The sequence below is a fragment of the Anthonomus grandis genome, chromosome 22 (assembly GCF_022605725.1).
Source record: "Anthonomus grandis grandis chromosome 22, icAntGran1.3, whole genome shotgun sequence".
NCBI classification, from domain to species: domain Eukaryota; kingdom Metazoa; phylum Arthropoda; class Insecta; order Coleoptera; family Curculionidae; genus Anthonomus; species Anthonomus grandis.
The window spans coordinates 6,791,210-6,807,799 of NC_065567.1; the positions used below are offsets into that span (position 1 = coordinate 6,791,210).

The window sequence follows — 16,590 nt, forward strand, 5'->3', positions numbered from 1 at the left end:
CGAATTTTAAAGCATCATTTCTTGCTTTTTTCAAATGGAACAATTTCAATTTTTCATCAGGATAACGCGCCCCATTTATTCGAGAAAGTAAAAGGCAATTATTTTCACATTCAAAAATCATATCGATTATCATATAAACCCAAATATCATATAAACAAGTTCGTTGTTGCTGAAATGTATTTTATTGAAATATTCAATTGAAATATTTTGCTCGGCAACAAAAAATACCATTAAAATACCTATTTTGTTTAGAATGCATATGAATCCTGGTTCTTATTTAAAAATTTTATGTCTACAAATAATTATCGTGTTAATAAATAGTATTAATTAGCTGTTTACATAATAAAAAATGTTCATTTATTAATTCTTCAATTCAGTTAAAAAAAAAATCTTGCAGTCAAACTGTGCAACGCAACGTAGCCATATTTAGCCCATATCCTAAGTAGCTTAAGGTGGTCCCAAAAATGAAAATAATGGCACTTCATTTAAACAAAATGCCGCTCATATCGCTACACATTTTTAAAACACGCTGTATATTTCAAAATATTTTCCAGGCGCAATCAAGTCCAACAAAAATTTTAAAAGGTTAGAAAATGTTAACCCTTTTTTTAGGCTTTATGGAAGACCGATGCACTGTTGCAGGACCCTGTATACTAGAAAAACATACATACATAAAAAATTATTTGCAAAGTCCGATCGCATTTAAAATTATAAAATTGGCACCAATAATTATCCACAAAAGTGACAGAAAATAACTGAGTATCGCAAAAAATGCACGTTTAGGTAAAATATCTGCATACCAAATTTAATTAGTTTTGTTTAAAAAGTAATTATATTATTTGCTATTTATTATTTTTTAGTAACATCCTTGCAAAGACTCCAATGTCTCAAATTAAATTATGGCAAAGTTGTAAAATTTCATAATGATTAAAATATCTTTTTCATCATGTAGGTCGTAAAACAGAAAAGATTTTTTGAAGTTTCGTTTTTACGGGCTTCTCCGGAATAAAGTCGGAATATAGTAACCGGCATTTAAAATCTACCCGACTCGAATTTGGGACACCCTTGTACACAGAAAAGTCTGCAATGGTTGATCTCAGACTCAGAGAGTATTCATGTTCAAAATATGTAAGGAAATTTTAGTATTCAAGTGAAAGATAGCACAATTAAAAATTGGAATTAATTTTTACGTCAAAAGATTTATTTTACCTCCATAATAACAATGCCTCAATTGTAACAAGGTTTTCGTGATTTTATACAGAATACCCGATTCTATTAGGAAGGCCATGTTATGTCTAAATTTAGTCATTTTATTTATGAGTCTTGTTTTAAGCAATCCAGTAGCTTCGGAACATAAAAAATCTGTTTCTCTAAAATATTTAACCTTAGAAAATATGATAGGATCTCTCACAAACTAATAAAATAAATTACTTAAACATATCAAAGAAGACTTCTGCTGAATCTTGGTACTTTTTTCGTGAAACTATTGATATGCAGAAGTTAAAACAATATTTCAATAGCGTTTAAAAACAAGAATAAAAATCAATTCTAATATATACTCCAAAGATCAGAAATAAAGCTAATTTGGATTGTTATCCCAAAGCACAAAACTTTATTAAAAAAAAAATTAAAAACTCTTTGCTAAAATACATAAAGGAATACAACAATTAAGTATAAATCTATTTTAAGACCTATTACTTTTCAAAATCAAATAGAAGAATGGTTTTACCCACTAATAATCTTTCTGCGTAGTTCGCACGCCAAGAATGTAATATTATAGTTCTCTCAATCGCTGTTTATTATCTCTAGAATGTTATTTTTTATTTTTTTTTTGCTTAATTATTCAATCAATTATTTTTGAAATAGCTTAATTATCAATTATTTTTTAAAAAGAGTTATGTTTTTATATCTAATTGTCAGTTAATTGTAATAAATGGTTACGTTTTCAATATCGTACGTAACTTACGAGGGTGGTCCCAGAAGTACCCGGCCTGACCTAGAGATGTCGGTAGTAGTTTGAAAAATAGCAGTGTATTAGAAAGTATACAATCTATAAAGCATATGTTTCAAGTTTGAAGACGCCACAAGTTTGAACGTTTTCACTGAAGTTGTGAAAATGGAGAAAATTGGTCATCGTTATGTGATACAATACTTTTATTTGAAAGGTCTCAGCCCAACCAATATAAAAGCTGAACTGGATTCTACTCTGGGTGAGTCTGCTCCTTCGTTAACAGTAAAATATTGGGTAGCAGAGTTTAAACGAGGCCGTACGAGTTGCCAAGACGAGCATCGCAGTGGTCGACCAAATGAGCTGACGACTCCAGTAATTTTAAAGAAAATTCACAAAGTGGTACTGGATGATCGTCGACTGAAAGTGCGCGAGCTAGCGGACATAGTAGGCATTTCAAAAAGTGCGGTACATCGCATATTAACTGAAAATTTTGACATGAGAAAGCTGTGTGCAAGATGGGTGCCGCGTTTGCTCACACTCGAGCATAAACAGTGTCGCGTCGTGAAGATTTTTTAATTGAGTGTTTAGCGAAATTTAATAGCAACAAAGCAGAATTTTTGCGTTGTTTCATAACCATGGATGAAACATGGGTCCATCACTTCACACCTGACACAAAACAACAATCAAAACAATGGACTCAAAAGGAAGAACCGGCTCCAAAGAAGGCGAAAACCGTTTCATCTGCAGGCAAGGTCATGGCGTCGGTTTTTTGGGATGCGATAATTTTCATTGACTATCTTGAAAAAAGTAAAACTAATAACGGCGAGTATTATGCGAACTTATTGCAACGTTTAAGCGAAGAAATCAAGCAAAAACGGCCGCATTTGGTTAAGAAGAAACTGTTGTTTCATCAAGACAATGCACCAGCTCACAAATCCGTTATTGCAATGGCCAAAATTAACGAATTAAAGTTTGAATTGCTACCTCATGCACCCTATTCGCCAGATTTAGCCCCCTCAGATTATGTTCTGTTTCCAAACTTAAAAAACTGGCTCAGTGGTCAAAGGTTTTCCAATGATGAAGAAGTGATGTCTGCAGTTAATGGCTATTTCGAGGCGCAAGACAGTTCTTATTATAAAAAGGGTGTCGAACTTATAAAACATCGCTGGGAAAAGTGTATAGAGCTGACAGGAGATTATGTTGAAAAATAAATACATTTTTTTTCCAAAATTTTCGTGGTTTCTTTCTTGGGTCGGGTACTTCTGGGACCACCCTCGTACATATAGTTCCACACAGTTCTTTCGTCCGGTACTTTAAAAAGAGAGATGGGTAAATGACTTTTACACATAAATAAACTTGTAGTCTTAAAAAGCTTTTAATATGCATTATATCGTTTAAAAGATCTAAGATCCATTAAAAAAACTTGATGACGAACGAAACAAAATGAAACGTCAAATCATAAATTTAAAATTACCATGATGTAAGTTGAAAAAAGTGCCTAGTTTAAATAGCGTCAATTTATGTATTAAATGTTTTACGGGTTCCAAGATCCCAATATGGGATCCCAATATGTGTGGGGTTCTACAGGGCTCTGTTCTTGGGCCACTACTCTACGCCCTTTACGTGCCCAGTCTTAGGAGTGCTGGCTTGACTGGTCGATATTTTACGTTTGCGGATAACACAGCTATGTTGTACAGTGATAGTGATCTTGAGAGCCTGGAGCGTGTTGTTAACACAGATCTTGAAAAATATTCCAAATGGTTACTGTGCAATAAATTAAAAATTAATATTCTTAAAACTAATTATCTATTTTTTAAACAAAAAAACAAAGTTTCTAGAAATTCGATAGTAAAAATAAACAATATTTTAATTAAAAAAGTGTCACACATTAAATATTTAGGGCTAATCATAGATGATAACTTGAACTGGAAAGAGCACTTAATGCATGTAACTAATAAAATTATACCAATGCTAGGAGCTATATACAGGGTTAGAGACTATTTAACGTTTAAAAGCAAGATGTATATTTACAATTCCTTTTTCTTGTCGCATTTTAGATACCTTCTCCCTTTGTGGGGCTCTTGTGGTCAGGTGGATTTTAATAAAATGCAGGTATTGCAAAATAAAATATTAAAGGGATTATTTAAAATTGATTGGCGTACAAGCACTGTGGACCTACATAGAGGGTTGGGTGTCTTAATGCTGAGAGAGTTACTTATATTTGAACAGGGCAAATATATGTTTAAAGTAACTAATAACATCCAAAAGACTAATGTGAGAATGGTCTCTACTGAAAATATTCACGATCATTATACCAGGGCTAAACGTGACATCTAATGGGACAATAATATCAGGACTAGTGTAGGTTTACGTAATCCAGTTTATCAGGCTATAATAGAATATAATAGTCTTCCAGTAGTCATTAAGAACATGGACTCGGTTGAAAAGTTCACAGCGAAACTTTTAAGCCATATATTAGAATAGTTTTTCTTTTTTTTTTTTTTCGTTTTGCTTGGTTGCTATAAATATACTTAAAGAAAAATATCTAAAATTACACTTATTGTAGGTATTTAATTGGATTTATAAGGGTAGTGATGTAATTGACATCGTCAGGGATTTTGATTTGTTTTGTTTTCTTTTTTGTTTTCTTTTTTTTTTTGAAAGGTTTATAGTATATTTAATATATCTGTATATATGGTTAAGGTTGTTGTACACTCTGAACGTTACATATCCTTGGTACCAGTGCATTGGCACTGTTTTAAGGATTTTGGTTTTGTAAAGATATGATTGTAATATGTTTGAAAATAAAGAAATTTGTAAAAAAAAATATGTGATCATGGAGATATTGGAGACCCCAATTCTTAAATATACAGTATCGGACAAAAATAGAGCATGATACAGTTTTTTCTTTTATTAAAAAAGCAAAAATGCAAGAAGGATTAAAACTCAATAAAACAAATACACTCATTAATAAACATATGACAAAAATTAAGCGACGCTTACAATAAAAATAAAAGAAAACATCATCAGATTGCGCCCTTAATATTTAGTCCACAAGCCTTTATTTGCGATTACCTGGCGGCACCTTTGAGGCATGGAAGAAATTAAATTATCAATTATATGATCAATATTTTTCCATATATTTTTAATTTCTTCAAAAATGTACTCCTTGTTTTTATAGGTTTTACTTCTAAGTTGCCTATCCACAATTTCCCACAGGTTTTCGATCGGGTTAAGATCGGGCGATTGGGCTGGCCATTTAAGAATGGCTATTTTATTTTCATTAAATCATTCTTTTATACATTTTGCTGTATGTTTTGGATCATTGTCGTGTTGGAAAACAAAACGTAGTGGTATATTCCATTCCGCATAAGGTAGCATGAGATTTTCAAGGATATATTTATACTTAAACCTATCCATAATGCCCTCAATTTGGTAAATTGGTCGCATATCATAGCCAGAGAAACAACCCCACACTAACACGTTGCCACCTCCATGTTTTACAGTACCTTGGAGATACTTTGGGTCAAGTCTTTTACCTGCAATACGACAAACATATTGAACACCATCACTTTTATACAAATGAAACTTTGACTCATCACTAAAAAGTACTTTTTTCCATTGCTCTGGTGTCCAGTGAGCATGTTGTTCTGCAAATAGAAGACGTGCTTTAATATTCTTCTCACTAAGAAGCGATTTTTTGGCAGGTTTGCATGCTTTTAAGCCTGCTTCAACTAGTCTGCGCTGTATCGTTCAAGAGGAAACATTAGAGCCCCCAGCTTCAGCCAGAATTTGCTTTGCTGACAGAAAAGGATTTGCCTGGGAGATCCTTTTAATTTTTCTATCCAGTTTCTTTGAAGTTTTTCTCGGTCTACCCGTCTGTTTTCGGTTAACTACTTTTCCTCTAATTCGATAGTTCTGAATGGTCCTCGACACAACAGATTTTGAAACCCTTAGTTCTTGTTTTATTACGTATTGTGGTGTTCCCATCTTATACTATGCAATAATTCTTTCTTTAAGATCAATAGAAAAACTTTTACCACGAGGCATTTTTAAACAAAATATAGATTTGATACCGACCAAAACCGATGTTTATCTACTAATGGTATGAACAATATCGATCAAGTCGCTTTATTTTTGTCCATGAAAAAATGCATAAAAACATACAACAATTTATTAATCTCACATCTATTCATCAAAAGAAGCAAAGAATGTTTAAATAAAATTAACAAAGGTATGTACTGATACTACAAAATTGTTCCTAATTATACGAGGTACAGTCACAAAGTTTTTTAGAAATATTATACCGTCGCTTAATTTTTGTCCGATACTGTAAAAGGATTTAAATGAACATTTAGAAAATATTGAAATTAAACACATCGAAATTCATTTTGGAAATAATGCTGAACATTAATTTGTCAAAAAAAAAATCCACTTCTCTTGCCAATTCCCATCTTAATCTCCTTACTCGATTTCCACTGGAGCTCTAACGGCACGTCTGCATAAAGATTGTTTTCACGTAACCTATTCCTTATTGTTTGGGCACTGACACTAACGTCATGAACATTTTTAAGTTCACTTCTTAGATAAAGACGAATAAATTTTCGAATTTCTCTTTCGAGCTCGCTCCAGCACCGTGCAAATACAACTCTGTATACGAGCAGTTGCTCGCCCCGAGAGAAATCGAATAGAAAATGTGCAGCTCAGTCGAAATCGTCATTATTCTCTTCAAATCTTCAGAATCTGCTTATAGTGGTAAAATTAACAGATTCTGAAACATCGCGGATGTTCATATCGCCCTTTATCATACCAAGAGCTTGTAACTGTGTTCGTCAAGCTGTTGCTTTTGCATATTGGCTATGTTGCACGCTTAATTAAAACAAATTTCCATTACACTGGAAGCTAAAATTGTACCGAATATATTTATCAGTTTACTAAATATGCCCTAAAGAATTGAAACTATTTATTTAAGATCGAGAAGAATAACTTAGTATGATGAAAGTCCAACAAATAATAAACACTTGTTCCCTAGACCATTTTAACGTGTGTATATTATATATTCTTATATACATTATATAATGCTTTCAATTCAAAATGAACCAACCTTAATATCAATCACCTCCTCACTTCCCGCCAACCTCACTTTGATATGTCAAATGGGAACTCCCATCTTGTGACACGTCATTGTAAGCAGCATTAAAATGTCTATTCAACAGTGCCCAAAAAAAATGTAATGGGAATAATTGATATTTTATCGATCTCAAACTTTTGTATTTGAAATGGCTACCCTATGGTGTAATAAATCATTTTAAAGGGCATAAAATCTCCTATCTAACTAAACCAAAAAAAAAAAACAAAATCGATTGACTGAAAATAATAATGATTTAAAGAATCATGTATATAGCGGAGGAACACTTGCCAATGTGTTTTTGAAGGTGGTAGACAATGGTACAGTGAAAACATCTTGTCGGACTTGCATTGTCTTATTTATTTAATGTAACACGACGTTTCGGTTGGTAAGTATCAAGTGTAAACTCAGTTACAGTTTACACTTGATAACGGTTGGAGATACTTACCAACCGAAACGTCGTGTTACATTAAATAAATAAGACAATGCAAGTCGGACAAGATGTTTTCAACACTTGCCAATGTTCGTGAGGAATTTCAAAGCAGACTTTATTATTGTCTCGCGAAAAACGAAGCACATTTGGAGCATTTGGTGGTAGACTGTATTTCCTTTAAAATGATGTATCACACTATAGCATAGCCATTTGACATACCAAAGTATGATATCAACAAAATATTCATTATTATCAGACATTTTAGCTCACTATTCGCTGGCAAATCAACCGATAACATTTAGTGTGGTATTATTGGTAACCATATAATAGGCCCCCATGAACTACCACCTAAGTTGAACGGAGACTCATACTTAAATTTCTTACGAAATGAACTTTTAAGGAGGTCTTTTAGAAGATATACCATTAAATGTTGGGTAGAACATGTGTTTTAGGCAAGATGGAGCGCCAGCGCATTTTTCTCGACAGGTACGCAATTACCTTGACAAAGAATACCCCGAACGTTGGATTGGCCGTGGAGGACCTTTGCTTTGGCCTGCGCGTAGTCCAGACTTAAACCCCATGGACTTCTGTATTTAGGGATATTTGAAATCAATTGTTTATGAGGACTATCATAAATAATCTAAATGAACTAAATGTAAAAATTGTAAGTTCTGTAAATATGTTAAAAAATAATGAGGATCTTTTTAAAATACGGCAGTCATTTGTTAAACATATTTCAAAATGCATTGAAGTTAATGAAGGGCATTTTGAACAGTTGTAATAATAGCGTTATTTGTATGTTTCTTTGTTTATTATTGTTTTTGGTATATTTGTTTGAAAATAAAATATAAAAAAAATAAATAAATATCATTACTTTAGTTTTGGTTATGAATTAACAAAAAAGTCGTAATATTTTTTAAAATTTAGTAACTATTCTAATTTGACATAAATATCAATAATCTTAGGTATTAATTTTATTTTATTTAGGATTGCGTTGCTAAAAATCTAGTAAATTTAAGGCATTCACATATTATGAAAACCTAAAAGTGCGATTATTTCGAAAATGGTTGCTCCGAGCGACTTTAATAAAGTATATATTTTTTATGTAATATTAAAAAAGAAAATTATTTTATTACTCTTTAAACCAATATACGGAGCTGCAAAAAAGTCCTTTAGAAATAAATTTTCTTTTTCTTTCTAAAGGACTCATATGTTCTAAATTTCATGTCATTATGTCATTTGGTTCAGGATCTATGAGAAAAAAACGATAAATCAAATAATACTTTGACACCCTGTATTTCAGTTACTATTAAAGTTAGGATGAGCCAAGTTGACCTCAATCACATTATTTTGACGTAAGAAATCTACTGTTGTTCTATGTCGCATTACTTTCGGGACACCTTGTATACAGGGTATTGACATAGTATATATACAGGGTGATTGACGACCGATTGTACGTGAACCGTAACAGACAATGCTCTATCGGTCAAATATTTTCAGCACTGCAACTCTCATAAGAGAGAAAAATGGCAGCATCTTTAATTTTTTAAATAGAAGATCTTTTTACTCGTAATTCCCTATGCTCTAAATAAAAAAAATTTTTGGGGATAACTACTTCTTTATTTCTTAGCCATTTAAGTTCCTTAAAAGCTCCAATCTTAAACATCACTTTAAGAAACCATCTTGATTAACTTTCTATTAACTTTCATCTTAACGTCATCTAACTCTTCAAAACAGGTAACAGTAAAGAACAGTTACTCGCTGACGTAGATCTTCTTTACTGGTTACTGGTGTTACGTACACCTGAAACCAATCACATGGTTCCATACATCTAAACCATCTATCGTCAAACAGTTCTCTTCTTACACTGTCTCCACAGTGAGGTGGTACTCCGTCAAGTTGAAACCAACAAGTACAAAAATCTTGCAATGGAAGATTTTGTTAAAAATTACTTACAATATCTTAAATTAAGTTTTTGTTGAAAACCCAGTTCTTTTGTCGCGTGTGGATTTAAATCAGCTCAATATTGATTATTTCTTCTATTGAAAATTCCTTCCTTGGAAAATTTTGCTTCGTCGGTCCAAATTATTTTTCTTAGAAAATTCGCGTCTTCATCAACTAAAAACTTGTTTAATTAAAACTTGTATGAATACACTTTATGATTGGCTAATATTTTTTTAATTGAATGATAAAACAAACCTAAATCATCCTTAGCACATCTAATTGAAGCTTGTGGATATGAAGTAAAATATGGCAATACATTTATAATATTATCTTGTTCATTGATATTGTTTGTTGGAAATTTATTTTTGGGTCTCAGTTGTTATATTTCTCTGTATTGTACATTCCACCAACAATCACGTTCTAAAATTTTGATCATTTTACATTGTTAGTTTTAGTATTCGTACATAATGTAATCGTGCTGGGTAATTTTAACGTATTTTATTTTTATATGAATTCTCCTACAGGTTAGTGTACTACCGTAATTAACTTAACTTTCTACCTCATTTAACTGTTTTCAGTATAATCAGATAATCAGATAGTGGCACTAAAATTTGAAAAAAATTCTCGTTGCGAGGTGCCTGCCTTTTGTCATGACTTGCATTATCCTATTACTTGAAGATTAGCCCTTGTTGATTAGCCCTAGGCTAGACTTCGACTTTGTACATTTTGGTATAATAAAGACATTATTTATTTATTTTATTTATTTGAAATTGATCTTACCATTTCCAGCCAGCCCGTTGATAATTTTAAACTTAATAAGAACTTACCTCCTGTCTTCAATTTCAGGAAGGCTAATTTTTATCTTCCCTACAACATGATTATGATGATCTCTACAACAAGATGGTGGGCAGATGGAGTAGTAGATGACAGTACAAACGCCTTATAAATTTTTGTAAGAAAAAGCCGAAAAACAAAATACTTAAAATTAGTACAGAGTGTTATTCAAGTCAGTGCCCCGCTCTACATAAGTACGAAAATTTAATTATTTGTGATTGAGAATTTAAGAAGTCTAGGTCATCATAATTCGTGGCCATCGTGATTGTGGAAGAAAGACTAACACAACGATCGGCAACAATAGAAGCTCTTCAGAATCAGGTAAACACTCTTACAAGGAAGAATAACCGCCTTCAAAAATGGTCGATGACCACGAGCAATTGACCAAAAATCAAAATGTTCAAATTTTTGGTATTCACCAGAATGGAGAAAATATTTAAAACAAAGTGCTTGATTTGAAAACACCGCAAAAATAAACGTTAAAAGAAATGATATAATAAAATGCCATCGCATTCCTAGTAAGATAAGTGAGACACCACAGGCAAGGTTTTTTTTAACACCACACCATATTTTTATTTGAAAATAAATAATATTTACTTTTCTACAAACGTCGCGTTTTAATTGCTAGTCCGCTTGTTACTACCCTGCAACATCGGTCGTATCTCTTTTTTTATATTCCAACAGGTTATGGGCCCAGGGATCTTAAATAATTAGTAATTAGATACCTAGCAATTTTGTTTTCGCGTTTAAGTCCGGTAGTGTATACGAGTATAGTTATTTATTGTTAAATTCTTTCGTCGTCTATATAAAAAATAAAATGGCGGTAAACGAGAGTGTAAATGTGGGAATAAATGTGGAAAGGCTAAAAGGCCGTGAAAATTATAGTGACTGGAAGTTCCAGATAAGTGCGTTCTGAAATGTATCACTGAGCAGTGGGACTCTTCGGTAGATGCCGCTACAAAATTGCGTCGCGATGAGAAAGCGCTATCAAAAATAATCCTTTCTCTTGACAAATCTACTTACCCCCACGTAATGCAAGCAGAAACTGCTAGTGAAGCTTGGAAGTCTCTTGAAAAAGCTTTTGAGGATAAAGGCCTCCATCGACGTCTAGGACTCCTGAGGAGTCTGTGTTCTATTCGGCTGCAAAATTTTAGCACTATGGAAGACTACGTCAATGAGGTCATGGCGCTGTCCCAGAAACTATCGTCGATTGGAAAACCCATTGATGACGAATTTCTAGGCGTTATCCTGTTTCAAGGACTAACCGCAGACTACGATCCGATGATAATGGCTCTTGAGAACTCAGGAGTCGATATAACATCGGATTTCGTCAAAACAAACCTGCTGCAGGACCGCAAATGGCACAAGAACAAAAATAATTCTGATGACTGTGCACTTGCTATAAAAAGGAGCAGTAAATCTCCATGGTGTTGGAGCTGTAAACAAAAGGGCCACTATAAAAATCAGTGCCCTAGAGGTAACCAGAATAATTCTAATAACACAGCCCCTAATAAATTCAAACAAAATAAACGTAATGCTCTGATTGCGGCAGCGCTAAGTGTCAGTAATGAACGTGAAACAACTTGGTACGTTAACAGTGGTGCATCTTTCCACATGACAGGAAATAAAAACATTCTTGTTGATCTCACCGATGAAGATTCTGGCCGGGAGGTGTTTGTAGCAAACGATGCTGCTCTTACTGTCAGTGGTACTGGCAACACTGTTGTTCGACTGAAACCAAATAGAGAAGAGCAGAGCATTTCAAAAATTAAATATGTTCCAGACCTCTCTGTAAATTTGCTATCAGTTACGGAAATCGTCTCAAAAGGACACTGTGTACATTTTGATTTGGATGGTTGTAAAATATTAGATGACAAGAATTGTACCATTAAGGGAGAACCTAAAGCTACTGGGACCGATATCGGCGAAATTTACAAACTGGATATTTTGACAGATTCTGCAAATGTAGCTAAGTCTTTAGATTCGCAAATGTATGCACAGACGTCTTGGTCATTTGAACCATTATAGCATGGAGATGTTAAAAAATGGCTTGGCATCTAGTATTATGTACAGTGTAAATAAAAAAACCAGACTACTGCGAAAACAGAAAGCCACTTCCTTACAAAAAGGATAAGCAAGTAACACAGAACAAGCTTGACTTAATCCATTCCGACCTAGTAGGGCCAATGGACGTGGAGTCATGGAGTAAAAAAAAGTACCTATTCACTCTAATTGACGACAGCACAAGAAAAATTTTCTGCTACTTTTTAGAAAATAAAAGCGATGTTCCAGAAATTTTCAAAACTTTTTGCTCGATGGTTGAAAAAAGTAGTAAAATTAAACTGACCGTTCCTTACACCCCGGAGCAGAATGGAGTTGCTGAACGATATAATGGCACTATTATGGAAAAGGTACTCAATGCTTATTGATTCGGAGAGTCCAAAGCATATGTGGGCAGAGGTGGCAAACACAGCAATTTATCTTCTTAATCGTTCTCCAACAAAAAAGATACGTGGGATGACGCCAGAAGAAAAATGGTCTGGTAAAAAAGTTGACCTGCAACATCTCAGAGTCTTTGGATGCTGCGCTTTTGTTCACGTACATTTTGCGCATACTGATTAATCATGTTAATTTCCTCATTAAAAGTTTGTTGAAATATGGGAAAATCACTCGGACAATAAGGAAGGTATATCTGAGAGTCATCAGCGTATTGCTGTATTTTGGCTTGCATATCTGCTACATAAAAAGAGAAAAGGAGTGGCCCCAATATGGATCCCTGTGGTACCCCTGCATTCATAGGTAAAAAGTTGAATTTGATGGTATTGCCAGCCAAATTCTGTATCTAAACAAACACAGTGCGGTCGGTTTTTAAGATACGATTTAAAAAAACAGATTGCATCATTAGATAATCCAAAATATGTTAGTTTGGCTAAAAGCATTTCGTGATTAATAGTATCAAAAGCCTTACTAAAATCTAAATACCCAACGTATGTTATTTATTTTTTATCCAGATTAGTTCTGATTAATAACATTGATGAATTTTACTAGAGATGTGGTAGTGCTGAAATTTTTTCGAAAATCAGACTGACAACCAGAAATTATGCTCATTGATTTAAAAAAATGGTTAATTGATGTGTTTTTCTAATATTTTTGAAACCGCAGGTAAAATACTAATTGGTCTCAGATCCTTAAAATTTACAGGATTGAATATCTTAGGTAACGGTATAATATTTGCTTGTTTCCATATACGTTATTTAAGATACAAGTATTAATAATATTTAAAAGAGGCTTTTTACAAAATGGAAAATAAAGTTTAATGTTACGTACAGAAATTCCATCTTCACCGGCTGCATTTGTTTTTAAAGAAGTTACAATTTTTAACAGACTTGTTTCGTCTAATAATGATATAAAAAAATTATTTGTCACTTTGTCATATATAGTTTGTCTGTAAAATTCAAATTTATCATGGGAGGAAATATCAGCTCCATTGTTACAATTCGAAAAATAGTTATTAATTTTAGTTACATCAGCCAAGGGAGGAGGAACATCAGGTTTTGAATCTTGAGTAATGTTAAGTCTTTTTATGGTTGCCCAGAAATCCTTCCTTTTTTTCAAACTGAAATATGCAATTTTTTCCCGCACAATGGCGTGTTTGGTATAATTTCGCAGTTTTCGATAATACTGTAAACGTGAGTCTCTTTTATCTTTCAGATAATTATTATAAGCTTTATCCCGCAATTTTTTTTAAAATTTAATATTAGCAATAATCCATGGTCTATTTTCTCTTTTCGTGTTTTTTTTTTCCGAATAATAGGACCATGCTTAATGATTAAATTTAAAATGTTGGAGTTAAATAATTCGAATTTTATATTAACATCTCTCACGTGATAAATATCTTCCCATGGCAAACAATATGCATCTAATTCAAGGGTGTTATAATGGAGATCCTTATAGTTTCTATATTCCAAATACCTTTCCCCTACTTCAACAATTAGATCAAAAACACTGTAAACTAGGCAGTGATCAAACAAATATTCTGAGATTGGTATTGCCTTAGTGGTTTTGGAAAAAAGTTACTTACTATTTATTATAATTACATCTAGAAGAGTGTTGGTTTGAGCATTAATATTTATCCGAGTGGGGTCTCTAATATGGTGATTTAAATTAAATGACTGGAGTAAAGTGTAAAATCTTGATCTAGAGTTACTTTGCTGTAGTAAGTTAATATTTAAATCTCCTATGAGAATAACGTGATCATAAAAGGGTACTGACAAATTTAAAAGGTTTTCCAAACTATCCATGAATAAATTTATATTGAAGGAGAATGCTTCTGAGCTTCTATTTACCGTCGGTAAATAGAAGCAAAAAAAATTTTCTTGTGCTGAATCTTAACACTAATAATTTCACAAGCATTATTTATATTGTCGAGTTCTATTTTCTGAAATTTAATTTGGTTTTTATATAAATTCCAACACCTCATTTCTCAATAATGTATACCCCATGATTGATTGAGTATTAGAGTCATGTTGGGGTGTCAATCACGTTTCTGATAAGCCAAACAAATGAAAGTTGTACTTAGAAATATAGGTAACAAGTTCATGAAACCCGGTATTTAGGGATCGAACATTAAGATGTGCTATGCACAGATGGTCTTTTGTAAATATTCCCTGCCCATTTGCATGTAAAGATTCGAAATCATCCATTTCTGTCACCGAAATTCCAGAAGTCCTTCCCACCACCCACTGCACACACCAATACCCCCGCTCCACGACCAAACTCAAATTTACTTATCATTATAATTGGATTACAGTTACATCCTTTATATTTATCAAAATCGTGACGAAATACTATTATATTACCTAATCCTAATAACACACGTATAAATAATATTAACAGAGATATTGTAGATGGATAGATGTTTGTTTATAAGAAGCATTTCTATAACATCGATCCTGACATAAGCGTAATAATATTAGCAACATGGTATTTACCGAAAAAATAACCAAATGGTTCTATTAATACAACAAAAAAAAACCATTATATATAAAATTTTGTTTAAAAAAAAATTAAATTTAATTATTAATGTTTTTTTTTAATAATTTGGATATGTATATGGTAGAAAAAATTATGCTTTACAAACTATTAACCATTTAAGCCAATACGAAAGTCATACCTTTTAAAATTCTATAATTATTCCATGCTACTCATTGATTTCGCACTTACTACCCGAACCATTTTCAACCATTTTTTTTTACTCTTCCAATAAATTCACAACCGTTTTTGACCCCTTAGAACACACAAACACTCTACCCCTTGCAGTCCAACAAGAATTTTGGAAATGCACACGCGTTTATTTAAATAATTTAAGGTTATCAGTTGTTAGCAGCTCAGTAAATAAAATACGGGTACCTTTAAGTTTTGTTTTAAGGTAGTATATATTGTCCCGTAGCCACTGCTGACAAAAACAAATGACAACTGGCCTTGGTTGTTTTTGGCCGGTATTTTTACGCCCCAGCCGGTGACCAAAATTTATATCGGACATGTTTATGTGCACTTCGAGTTTTGTTGATAATAAAGGTTTGACGTTTTCGTACAAATCCGATTTGACAGATGGTTGTGCTAGGCCGTGTATTAGCACTTTGTTTTGATTTATTTGCATCGGTGAATCCGTCTTTAATTGCGCTACTTTCCGTTGCAGGCTCTTTAAAGACTCCATAACAGATTTTTCAAAGGCGGTAAACATATCTGCGAGTTCATCAATATCTGTGCCATCACTTACACTACGCAATTTAAGTTTTTTTTGATGGTTTTTCCCGTAGATCTTATTTAAATGTCTCCAACTCGGGCGTAAACTGGGCGGCCATTTGCTCCATGCGTTCGCTGAGTTTGTGATACTCAACTGTTTGCTTCTTAGAAGGGTCTTCTGCTTTATTTGCACCTCACCTCATCTTAAGAACTCACAAGATTATCGTTCAGACACAATTACGTCATTAAATTACAGGTAGATTAGCGAAAAAAACTAATATTTTACGGAACAATGTTACCAGTGAACTTATTCGAAACGCACGCGCAACATCTCCCTGCTTGTAAGAATCATTTATACGCCAGAGATACTTAAACTATACTTGTCTTTCTTTCCAAGCGGAAGTAATCGGGCCGTGGCAGCACTTAATTTTGACTTAAATGAATTCTCTAACGAAGCAAAAAATCACAATCTCATAATTTATCCTACAAAATCTTTAGCTATGCTTTTTGGTAAATCTAACGATAAACTAAATTTTTTAAATAATTTTAATAAAT

The 16,590-nt window shown here is 33.0% G+C and overlaps 1 protein-coding gene across 2 annotated transcripts in view; it reads right to left on the bottom strand.

The window, feature by feature from the left end:
- Positions 1-16,590, bottom strand: part of LOC126748226 (secretory carrier-associated membrane protein 1) — a 73,358-nt gene that overhangs the window by 45,191 nt on the left and 11,577 nt on the right. Inside the window, exon 1 of one of the 2 annotated variants that reach the window (XM_050457315.1) lies at positions 15,464-15,482. The exons of the other annotated variant lie outside the window; for it this stretch is intronic. The gene's annotated coding sequence lies outside the window, so the exon portion shown is untranslated. Of the gene's footprint in view, positions 1-15,463; positions 15,483-16,590 lie in introns of those variants that run through there. 2 annotated transcript variants of the gene reach the window in all.